This window comes from Micropterus salmoides, unplaced genomic scaffold (assembly GCF_014851395.1).
Source record: "Micropterus salmoides isolate LMB-PRFRI ecotype aquatic unplaced genomic scaffold, ASM1485139v1 Ms_hic_scaffold_2, whole genome shotgun sequence".
Taxonomy (NCBI): Eukaryota; Metazoa; Chordata; class Actinopteri; order Centrarchiformes; family Centrarchidae; genus Micropterus; species Micropterus salmoides.
In genome coordinates, this window is record NW_024041150.1 from 55,510,202 (window position 1) to 55,522,947 (window position 12,746).

The 12,746-nt window shown below is 40.0% G+C and overlaps 1 pseudogene; it reads right to left on the reverse strand.

Annotated features, from left to right (window-relative positions):
• Nucleotides 1–4,639: 4,639 nt before the first annotated feature.
• Nucleotides 4,640–12,615, reverse strand: LOC119913290 (annotated as a pseudogene).
• Nucleotides 12,616–12,746: the final 131 nt, after the last annotated feature.

Here is a 12,746-nt window from a genome sequence, read left to right on the forward strand (position 1 = left end):
GTATGTTACCTTCGTGAGAATCAGCTGATCAGTAATTGGCAATAAAACGGCAGCTTCCAGCATCAGAGCTCAGATCAGCAGCTAAACTTCACATTTTACTGCCCTGGTGGAAAACATGTATTTCTTTTTACTGCTAATGGTGATATATAACAAGACCGTGTGCCTATCAAGTGACCAATAATGAATACTTTCCGAATTTGCATTAAAAAATGTTATTGGATATTGCTTCCCACTGTGCACACAAATATGTAATTTGTACTTTCACATGCTAAATGCCCATTAAAATGTAGCACCCTTTTACCACAAGCTGAAATTATGGACGGCAGTACCGCTTTGTGTTTCTGTTGCATTTAAAAAAATTAAAAAGACATTTTGGTAATATTTGCATGCTTATCTACATAAGCAAAGCGAGAGGAGCCTTGATCCTCCCCAGCCAATGCCTTTGTAAACTTCATGTATTATGTGGTTTATAATGGGCTGTGGTGCAGAAACAGTGAGGCTTACATTGTCCTGTTATCTGTCAGTGGTCATACTTGATGCACTAGATGTGATAGTGTTTGAGATGTTCTTCATTTACTTAATATTAAAAAAAAATTATAATAATTTTATATATCTAAAAGAAACCTCATTTCTTGACTGGCAATCTCTTTTATCTCATAGATGACTTCTTTGTCCTGTCTCAGGCACTGTAGCTATACTGCTCGCTTGGGTAGGGGAGAGGGGGTGCAGTTCGCAACACTCACCACTAGATGTCACTAGAACTTACACACTGAACCTTTTAATATTAATTTAGATAATTATTTTACAGTGCTGATGGGAAAGATGTAGGGGAGTAAGTGGGGCAGAAGGGAGTTTACAACAAAGGCTGAACGACATGGCTGGCTGAGTGCATGTGCCACCCATTTGTTTGTATTTCTAAGCCTCTTAATTAACATTTCGGATTATTTTGAATTCATGAAGGAAGTGTTTTAACCTCTAAGCCACAATACAAAACAATCAGCATGATGTCCAGTTACAGGAAAGCCACTTGTGTACTTGTGACGTGCAGGATTTACTGATGAAAAGTAATGCTCAACTATAAAAAGAATCTTAAAGCCCATTTGTTATCTTGAGTTTAGAACTTTTGATATTTTATGCAGTATACTGTCACTTCACTTCTTTCCTTTTTCTCCTTTCTTTAAAAGCACTTTGTAACTTCTGTTAGTGCTATATAAATAAAGTTAGCTTGTCTTCTTCTGTATGTCAATTTTGTCTAAATATTGGAAATAATAAACAATGTTAAAACTTGACAGCTTCATACATTTAAGTCCAAAATCAGTTAATGAGAGTGTTAAACAAAATGAATGAAATTAAAGAAACCCCCTGCTGTGATACATGCACCTGTTGGCACTATGTTCACATGGTGGACTGAGCGTTCATAAATAGTCATAGTTACAAACTGATCTTGAGTAGGGACATAAGCGTATTAAAGCTCCTTGGAGAACAGAGAGCAGCTTCACTGAACTGAAATGAGGCGTTACTTACCTACTTGCCAGCAGCAAGATGCTAATACATCATGGCAGTTCAGGGCGGCTCTATGCTACTTTCTCAGCTTCACCAAGTAATTGGTGACCCAGTGGCGCACCTGACATTGGGCGGCTCGAGGAACTGGTCCCAGAAAAGCAAACCGGGTCAATCCTACACAGGATTGTCATATGTTCATTAAAAAGCATGTGACAAGTGAAGCTAGTCCTTCCCTCGTTCATACAGAAAGAGGCACCGGCCTATTGGACACAGTGTCTGGTTTGGGTTTAGACTTAAGTCCCATCATTCTGTGGGAGGGATTGCGGCGGCATTAACGTCAAGTTTCAACATTTTTAAAAGAGGTTAATTTGTGGAGCAACATTTTCTTAGCTAACTGATGGATACACTTACTCTACCTGCAACTTCAATGTCTTATAAAATCTCACAATGTCACAAAACATCCACCTGTGAGATTCTTACAAAGCCGGTGACTAATTCAAAATCACATTTCATTAACATTAACTTTGGAGAGCTTTGGCCATGCACTTGATGTACAACTTCAGGATCTTTTGATACCAGATGTATGCTCACAGCATTAGACAGCACATAATATGTTCACTTCATTTTTAAGAGCATTTCTTCAAACTGAGGCAAATGGCGATGGCATTTAAATCAAGAGTAAATCCTGTTCGTTCCTCTCATGTAATCACTGTCTTTACATTTGAGACTTCTGAACTGATGATTACAAATGAGTCAGATCTAAGTTGTCTAAACTGTGAATCAATGTGCAAAATGTTGTGAGTAAATGTTGGGCTGATCTGTAAAATGACCATGTGCAAAGATAACATCTGGTTGTAACCTAAAAACAGTGTCCTAAATTTCCAATAAATATCTCAACCTTCTAACTTTAACTTACTCCTCACCTGTACAGACTCTATATATCATGTCCTGTGTTAGGTATGTGAACAGACACTACTGAGAAAGAAAACGCAAAACAATGGACCTAGATACTGTAAGAAAAACATCTATCCCTGCTACTATACAGTGAGCGATCTACCTACATATAGCCTACTCTACACTGTCAGCTCAGCCTAGTACTCTGTGCCAACTTGCATTTCCCAATCTGGCCTTTTCAAACGGCCCAACCTACACCTGTACCACACTTCAAACTTAAAGTTGCACCTCATCAAGTCTCACCTGTAAAACCACTTTGGTCATACAGTTGATTCTGAAGGTTCAATCTTCAGCTTGAAAAAAAACAAAAACAAAACTCAACACAAGTTGTTACTTGTTGTTTCCAGATCTTTGAGCCACATCTTGTGTCTTTCCTCCGTGGAAAGAGACGCTTTGTTGTCATGTAGATGGGGTTACTAATCAGAGTTTACTCTCACCCCATACGCAACTTGTGTACTGTCATACTTTGGTCACATGATAACACACCAACTCAGTAAGCTGAGGAAGACCACAAGATACACTGAAAGCTCCAGAAGCTAAAGTAAATTAAAAAGCTATATTCCTAAACCGTTGATTTATTTTATATTTTGTTTTATTAAATACTGTAGGAATTGCTCCTTGATCAAAGAAGAGATATTAATTTGTCAGTGCAAGGTGTAGTTTACCATTCAACTTGACAGGGAACCTTTGTACCTTTTTATATTCCCTCCATTGCTTCACACTGAATACTAATACGGACACTGTCCTCTCAGCCATGACAATACTAATTTTAAAGGCACTACGATGCCTGTGCAGTATATAATGAATAGTAGTATTTGAAACATACTTGTTTCTCATGGAAATTGAACAATGTTGGTGCCATCTGACAGTCCAGAGTGGGTTGTCTGTTACTGGGACAATGTACAGTGTTTTCCAGATCTACTGTAGACGGAGGTCTCTCTTCCGCTATTTGGCTGCCAGATTTTGATGCCAAATCACGTGTTTGTGTTTTGTAAATCCCCTGAGAAGCCTGGTATTTTTTCACTGACTTGTCATGGGTCAACTAGCTCACTAAGCAGAGTTTTTTCTATGGATTCTGTAATAGTATTCCTCGGCCTTTATGCAGGGGTAGTTTGCTTTTCCCATGCTTCTTTCATGACCTTACATAAAACATTCTTAAGAGCTGTTTTGTTTAAAAGATTTGGGACCTTACTTGACCCTGGGGCTGGAAATGCTCTTGCACGCTTTACTCCATTTTGTACTTTTCATTGTTGTGATCTCATCTACATTTGGTGCTTTATTACGGTGAATTTGTCTTGTCGTGGTGGTGTATTTTCAAAATGTGACAATTTGCCTCAGCTTTTTATACTTTCCTTTATTATTTCAGTTACAAGCAGTTCCTCGAGTTTGGTTGCAATACAACACACTCACACCCTCTTTTTCACCGAATTGGCCAGGTCTCCATTGCTGCTGAACTGCTTTTTCAACTGCACAGCTCTTCTTTTCACACTAATGCCTTGACTTGGCGGCTGTTCCGCCAGTGTATGAATGTGTGTGACTGGTGAATGCAGATGTAGCGTAAAAGCGCTTTGAGTGGTCAAAAAGACTAGAAAGGCGCTATACAAATACGGAGCATTTACATTTGTTAAGGCTTTCAAAATAGACCTATTCTACTTAATCATATTTTATATCCCAGCGTTTTGTATTTAGTTCCTTTCTTGTCTGTTATTCTATAGATGACATGGGTTTAAGGCTATAGAAGGATCATAGAAAGTCGAAACATGCCACATGAGCTCCATGGCAGGAAGTATTTAATAAGGCATAGATTAGCTCCAACTGACTGTTGGAAGACAGAAATTAAGTTTAATTTAAACATCCTTCCTGCTTAGGTGTGTGGGAAGTGGGTGTGTAATGATATACTGTGAAAAGGTTTGGTGATTGTCCTGGATTAATCAGGCCATAAAGGGATCGATGCTGAGTGCAAGTTGTAGCTGCTTTAAAAAGGAATTCAAAAATCTGTAGTTCCCAACCTGGTGGTCGGGACCCCTCTAAGCAGTCACAGGATGAAGGTGAGATAAAGTTGTTTTGTTTTCCAATCTTTGTTTTGTGGAACAACTGCATGCTTATACATCTCCAAGACTCTAAAAAGAATCAAAAATAAAACATTCAGTGAAAGGATGACTCTTCGATTGGACTACTCACAGGTTATTGACATGTCACATTTATTTCAACATTCAACACTGCAGTAACTTAGACCAGAAGTTGATTCAGCCTGCCCCCTAGTGGCCACCTGGTTTCATTACTTACTAAAAAAGTAATAACTGAACCAATATTACATATGGGATATACATTATCTGAGTACTGTTTTTTCAACATATCTATTTTCCTTTTTATTGTATTTTTTAAGTGTTGTTCTGATGCATTTCTTGTTTGAAAGTTGCTGTACAAATAACATGCCTTGCGTGCTTCGGTGCAGCTGTAAGGACTCACATTGTGACTATAAATCCCAATAATTTTTATTGACAAAAAGCTGTTTTTCCTGCAGTAAAAATTGTAATAAAAGTATTTAACAAACTTTCATTTCATCATGGTCATGAATTGAAGTTCTTTCATGTCAAGGCTGTGAGGTGCTTACATTATAATTTCAAATTCGGCCTTGGGACCAAACAGACATGTAGGTAAAAGCATGAAAGCTAACATGAAGGCCAGCCAGCTAGCTGTGACACTTTACTGCAGCAATAAAAAGCAGCACATTCATTACATGACAGCTCGGTTTGTATGTATACTGTAGAAAGAGATAATTCCGTTTTCCCATTAAAAGCTGTAATGGTGTTTGAGTAGCCAGGTTGGCGCGGGTCCTCCCGGCAGGACAAAGTAGTTCCACCACCAGGGCTTCTCTGCTCTCTCCTCACGGTTCTGGCTCAAATCGGCCATCAGGGTGTAGCGCTCGTACTGGTTATAAGGGTCAAAGCGCTCATAGGTTCCCATGGACGGGATGGTGTCATCCTCCTCTTGCATGTCAGGCTCCAGCGCAGCTTTCTGCAGCACGAAGTCCACCCGGCCTGCTGTGAGCATTCGAGGAGGCAGGTGGACTTTCTTCATAGCTCGGGTGTAGCCCGGGGCCGAGGCGGTCACGATGTGGATGCCAGGGGTGAGAAGGCGCCAGTAGTCTCCGCCTTCAGCTGGGCAGGGAGAAGGATGCTGAGCGTTTGGAATTATAACATTACATGATTATATCTCTGAAGCACTGCAGGTGTTTGTTTTTTTTTTTTTTTTTTTTGAACGGGCACTCCACCAACTTTACACATGAACATCAGTTTACTCAGCACGAGGGGAAGACAGTGGTACAAACGGGGGCAACACAGATGTGTACTGTACCAGGCAGGCAGGGTCTAATGCACCTTTCATGACATATAGGATGATGCTAAATGGCTGGAGCGTCCCTTAACAGAACAAAATATGGCCACAAGAACTTGGAAAGTAGACAAGAAAACAAAACTAATGCCATAGCTTTGGCTAAAGCTTAGCTTGTTATACAATTGACAACAAGACTTCATCTGTGAAAAATGGAACATGTTGTTAGCAGATGGTATTTATTACCTGTGGTAACATCGTGCCGTATTCCTCTGACTGATATTCGTACACCTTTGATTGCATTTCCCTCCACGTCTTTTACAAGACCTTTGATGCCTCTATGGCCCTGAGGAACAACACAAGACAAGTTGTTTACTCAGAATAATACTCATCCCAACTAAAAGTTTACCTAATAATGACAGAGGATCAGTCATCATCCACTCATGGTTTTGTGCACCTCCATGTAGCCAAACTAGGGGTACAGTGGATGTATTTATGTCACTACATAAGTAGTAACTGATAGCTTCCACTTGTGGTTAAGAGGTGATGTGTTTGTAGTTTGTGTGTGTTTTAAAATGTGGTTAAAAAAAAAAAATCCAAACACTGGCATTGGATCGGTACTCATAAGAGAAAAGGTCAGCTCAGTGCATCCCTGAGCCAAAACACCACGCTATCAACAAGAACACAGACACATATAAGCATGATCATGTTCTTACTGCTTCCATAAATGCAATCAAAGCCTCAAGGTTCTCATGCCAGCCGAGAAACAGTTCCTCTTCAGGGGGGAATTTATCACAGCCCAGCTCCACGGTCACCTCAAAGCAGTTGGTGTGAAGATAGTTGAAGTCTTGCATGCCTGACCAGAGACAAAAACAAAACTGCTTTACCCAGATATCCTCGACCTTTCCCCTACACCTCTCTGAGGTTCAACCTCACTGCTTCTGGGCTTACAGCGACCTCTAGTGGCACCATCCAACGTTTCCTTTTTTTTATTTCAGAGTCAGATACCACAACTTTGACTGAGGAACAAATGTTTTAAACTCACTGCCTGCTATGCTGGACCACTGTGCCCCATTAATGATTCCTTTCTGACTGTGAGTACGAGATGATCCACACCGGGCATTTTCATTGGACATTCTTTCATGGGCACTGGCGTATGTTCTTGCGAGAAACTTGAAAACCTTCAGAATAAAAATCGGAGGGTTATTGTTCTCTTCTTTAAGTTCATTACAGATGAGACGATGACCATCAATTAACATTAAATTTTGAAATTTGTCCAAAAACTGGAGGAGGCACGGAAAATAAATATGACTGTACATGCCTTAGGTATGTTTTATATGTAATCATTTATATAATATATTCACTTTTATTCTATTTTTGCTATTGTTTACAGCTATTATTCATTACAGATTATCAAGGCAAAATTATGTAATCTTTTTCTTCTTTTATTTTGTGGATTCAGTACATTTTTGACTGATGACAAATGACACTTAAAATCAATATTTTTCTCTTCCAGAGGTGAAGTGTTTCAAGGAGCCCGTTCACCTGATCGTCCGGTGTTGGGGAGAACATGCTACGCTCCAGCGGGTGTTTGGACAGGTCGTAGGGGTAGGACACCACCAGGTCCCCGCCGTGGAAGTTAGCAGAGAGCACAAACGGGATGGAGCGGATCCATTTCATGACAGCGTAAGTCTCTGGTGCAACCTGTATTGCAGCATTAAGAGTTATTCAGACCAAGAAATGAGTTTATTCAATGTCAAGTGGAGAGGTTCTTCATTAATATGACCCATTAGGCTGAAAATTATCATTCACTCACATGACATATATGGATAAAGATTCATACTGTACCTTACCAAACCAGTAATAGTCTGGGATTGGGACGTGGTCGGTGCGGTAGCCCTTTTGTCTCCGTCTGCTGTAAACAACGGACGTCAAATCGGGGAAGTTTCTGTTCAGATCGGTGTTCTGAGCATTGTTTCTGCCCATGTTCCAAGCATCATGTCTTTGACCCTGTGTAATTCACAAATTTGATGTTTTTCGAAATTTACAATGACAAATTATTTATTAAAGTAATCATGTAAATTGATATGAGTTTTTATTTTAAACAGCATTTTCCAGCTTGCTAGGGCTTTCAAAACACTATTAAATCTCAGCACACTGCCTCGCTAACTGCTAGTGTGTCATTACTCCCACATCTACATTTTAATCTTCTTATTCTTTGGATTAGTGGGAATGACAAAGAAATCAGATCACATTTTAGGCACATTTACGAGTGTCCTTTTATTGTGGCCAGCCTAAGGCACACCTGTGCAATACCCATGCTGTCTGATCAGCATCTTGATATGCCACACCTGTGAGGTGGATGGATTATCTCGGCAAAGGAGAAGTGCTCACTGACACAGATTTTGACAGATTTGTGAATAATATTTGAGAGAAATAGGCCTTTTGTCTACATAGAGAAAGTCTTAGATCTGTGAGTTCGGCTCATGGTGAATGTGAGCAAAAACAAAAGTGTTGCGTGTATAATTTTGTTCAGTGTATATGTAACTGTGGAGAACTGACCTCCCCCTCATCATCCCCGTAGTTATTGTCTTGGACTCCAGAAGAAGCCATCTCGTATCCGTCAGGGTTCATGGAGGGCAGAATGTGGACGCGGGTGGTGTTGATGAGGGTCTGGATGCGCTCGTTCCCCAGCAGATACTCTGAGCACAGGTACTGAGCCAAGTAGATCAACAGCTGGCGGCCCAGGACTTCATTTCCATGCATGTTGCCGACGTACTTTATCTCCGGCTCGACTACAGAGGGCCACATTTACAGTAATTAGTCTAACTTCCTTGATAATGAAAAAGGATGCAGACTATCTACACAGAGTTTTACTTACGTAATTCATGTTCGCCGGGGTTGTTTGAGAACTCAATCACGAGCAGCTCCCTGCCTTCCATACTGCGGCCAATGCTGTAGGTTCTTGCTATGTCAGAGCATCGTTCCTCAGTTTTCTTCAAGACACTGATCATCTGAGCGTTGGAATGGTAGGTGAACTTTATCGTGGTAGCAGCCTCCTCTGGAGAAAGAACTTCCATGCTGTCAACCGTCTCTGCATTCTGCTCTGCTGTAAAGAAAAAACAGCATGTCTTATCAGCTTCGATCAAGAGGGCTTTTAGCTCTAACGGGTCACATTTTAGATCTATCAAAACAAAAAATGTTGTCTCCATTCTTGTTTGGCTGCCAGGCCATGAATACGAAAAGTCCGGTATGTACATCAGAAACAAAAAACAGAGCGTGGAACATACTCATCCTGTTAAACAGGCTGATGTCTTCCCTTATTTTATATTCACATTTATCAATAGCTCCAAAATCACATGAAAGACACATTAAACCTTCATGCTGCACATGGAAGACTATCTGTCAAAACCATCACTACTAGTTTAAATGCATACATGTTTTGTACAAAATTATTATAGGTTCAATCTTCATCTTTAATAAGATCTTACATGTACAGGTGCATCTCAAACATTTGAATATCACGTAATAGTTTTTTTTCCTTCCATAATTTAATCCAATAAGTGAATATTTCATATATTACACATACAGTGAAATAATCTAAGCCTTTTTTATTATAAATGTAGGTGATTGCGGTGTACACCTACAAAAAACTCCAAGGGTTTTTTTCTAATACAGAAATGTCTATCTGAGAAGAGCTTTAATCAGCTAATTAAGTCAAAACACCTGCAAAGGTTTCCCGAGCCTTTAATCTCTCAGTCTGGTTGTGGTGCTAACAATGAATTTTACCACAATTTTCAAATTTTTGGAGATGCACCTGTATACGTGTATGCGACCCCTTCACATTTAACAGGATTTACTCTGCACACTCTAGTATATGGAGGCAGCAAACAAACCCCTCTTCATATTTTATAGATCTCCAAGACACAACGAATCTAAGGGATGACACATTAAAGCAGCATTAATGGTCATTTTCTGGCCACTTGGGGGCAGCAGAATAAGCTGTAACCACACCATCGTCAGTTCGACTCCAGCCGAACTCTCGCTCGCTCTCCCTCCCCCCATTTCTTGTCTGGCTCTTGACTCTCACTCTGCCCAATAAAGGCGGAAAAATACTCAAAAAATATATTTTAAAAAAACTAAAACATCTGACTCTTTATCAGCTAAATGCTCAAAAGTAAGCGACGGGCTATTGAGCATATACTGCTAGTAGCTAACCTTGTCTGTCATTTGGTGCTGGGCAGGTAGCGTAAAAGGTGAGGGCCATAAAACCAAAACAATCAGCTTAAAGAGGCTAAAATGCTCCAAGGAGCTGAGGGGAACTGCAGAGGTGGTTAATAATTCTCTGTGGGTTTGTCACTATGAGTGACCCCTTTCACGCAGTCCTTTGTATATACTGTAAACATTGATTAGTGCAGCTTTAAAGTGAGATTATTTTTTTGGGTCCCAAGATGTTAAAAACCAAGCCAGACAAAAAAAGATAAACAATAGAAATCTTTAAAACCCAAATTAACACACAAAAAAAATCTATAGTAAAGTGCTAAAAAACAATAACAAATATCTAACTGATGTAATAGTGTCAAGCTGACATAAGTTTATTATTTTCATTATTGATTAATCTGCCAATTATTCTGGTCTTTAAAATAATAAATAATTTTTAAAAAAAGGTCAATATCCCGGAAACCCATAGTGACATGTCCAAATTGCTAGTTTTGTGTGAATAACTCCAAAGATATTCAGTTTACTTTCAAGTAAGACTGGAAGAGAATGGAAGCACACATTTCAAACGCTGGAAGCAGAGAATTTGGGGTATTTTTGTTTGAAAATCGACATAGACCAGTGGTTCTCAAAGTGGTGTCCAGGGGTCCTTGAGGGGGTTCCAGGGGGTCCCCAGCAAAAAGGGAAATCATTCATTTTTACTATAATTCCATCCATAAGTAAGATAGTGACTGAATGTATAACTATTTCGGTCATGGATTTCACACACTTTTTGGAATAAAATCCGATCAGATGGGCGATTCTGGGACAAAATCTTATCAAATGGGTGTCCGTGGTCTAATTTGTGTCAGTTTAGGGGTCCTTGACATGAAAGTTTGAGAACCACTGACATAGACAATCAAAATAGTTGCTGATTATAAATTATTAATGGTGATTGTTGCTAACAGCTTGATATTTAATGAAAGGCTGCTATACAGTGTGGCAAAACATTTCACACATTTCACTAAATTGCCTTTTGCCACATGTGACGGCAGAAAATTGTTTTCTTCTTTACTTATCTTTTATACAAGTACTTATAAGATTTTTCTCTCTCTCTCTCTCTCTAACCTGTTCCTTTTATTATTATTCTCATCATTCTAGTCTGTCCACATGTTTAGGGTTTAGGTCAGGGATGTGGAGTTGTTTTAGAGTGTACTTACTAGCTGTTCCTCTCCTTGCTTTGACTGGGACCAGTCAGGCCGGAGAGAGGATCTTTTGTTGCCCAAAACATAGAAACCCATACTTTGTAAATGATCATGCAGCCCTTTGCTCAGGGCCAGACGTTAGTGATTGTCCTAGGAGACAGAACCTCTGGTCCAGCTGATTTGTGTTGTAGAACTTCTCTGTTTATTCTCTTTTGTTAAATAAATTCTTCAAAGACAACAGTTGTAACTTAATTATTTGCTCAACCCCTCACCAGGAATATAATTCCTACAACACTACATATGTACATACTGTATAGCAGCCCAAGTTATGTCCAGATTGAGGTCACATCACATCAAAACATGAACATTAGTTTGAAATGATCATGAATAATCACACGCGGCCGACCTGCAGCTAGACATCTAATCCTCATTCTACATGGCAGAAAATGTTTTGCCTGACAATAAAGAGTGAGACACTGAAAGCATTACAGATTAAGAAGGTGTAGTTTGTTCATTGGTTGACTTTTAAGACTTTATGACCGTGTACACATTTCACTCCACACAAATGCTAAATATGACTAAATGCTCAAAATCAGTTCCTCCTGTTCATGCTCATATGTCTCACACATGATTTCTGTTGTAAGCGGCAGCAGAATATCTATTATCTATCTTTGGAAACCTGTTTTTGAGAAGCATTTTAACAGTTTTAAGAAAATACTGTCAGACAATGTGTGCATTCTGTGGTGCATGACGCTGTTTATAAGGACTGGCTGCTTAAGAAACTAGCCACAGGACCCGTGTAAGTGAGGGTTTATGTGAGGAAATAAGGCGTTCCAGTTGGATTTATTGTGCAGTGAGCCACATGAGATGTGTGAAACCAGATGCACCACATGAAAATGCCCTATGAAACTCAATGGAATAGTCTTACTCTTGAAGATGAAAACAAAAGGGCAGAAACCAAAATGTCACATATCAATATGGACATGATTAGTAACAGCCAAAACTAAGGTCAGATCACTAAGGTTACAATACAGATGATGTTGTACTTAGCTCTCACCTCTGAGGCCCTCCAGAGGGTCATAAACATCCCTCTTCGACACTGACAAAGAAGCGGTCACAGTCCAGGAAGTAGGGCCAAGCCATCTCTATCGCTTCGAAAGCGTGGATGCATCTTTTACGCACCGCCTCACAGGTGACGCGGCAGGGCTTCAGCACCGTCTCCTTCTCGCAGCGCGGAGCCAACACAGAGCAGCCCAGCATTCGGATTTCAGGGTTGCACTCTCCCCTGAGCAGGGACTCAACCACACTCATGAGGAGGTACTCGGTGCCAGCCTCGGCATCTTCGCGTTTGTGGAGAGGATGTTCGGGAACATGGTCTGAGTGTAGGCCATGTCGTCGCAGTAGGACAGCAACACATCCGTGCATTTGGCTGAGGCAAAAAGAACATTGAGATAGGTTAGGAACATTTTAGAAACAAACGGTTACTCAAATTGATTAGAGAAAAGTGCAGGAACCAGTAGGGAACAGTTATTCACACCAACAGCCAATAACTAA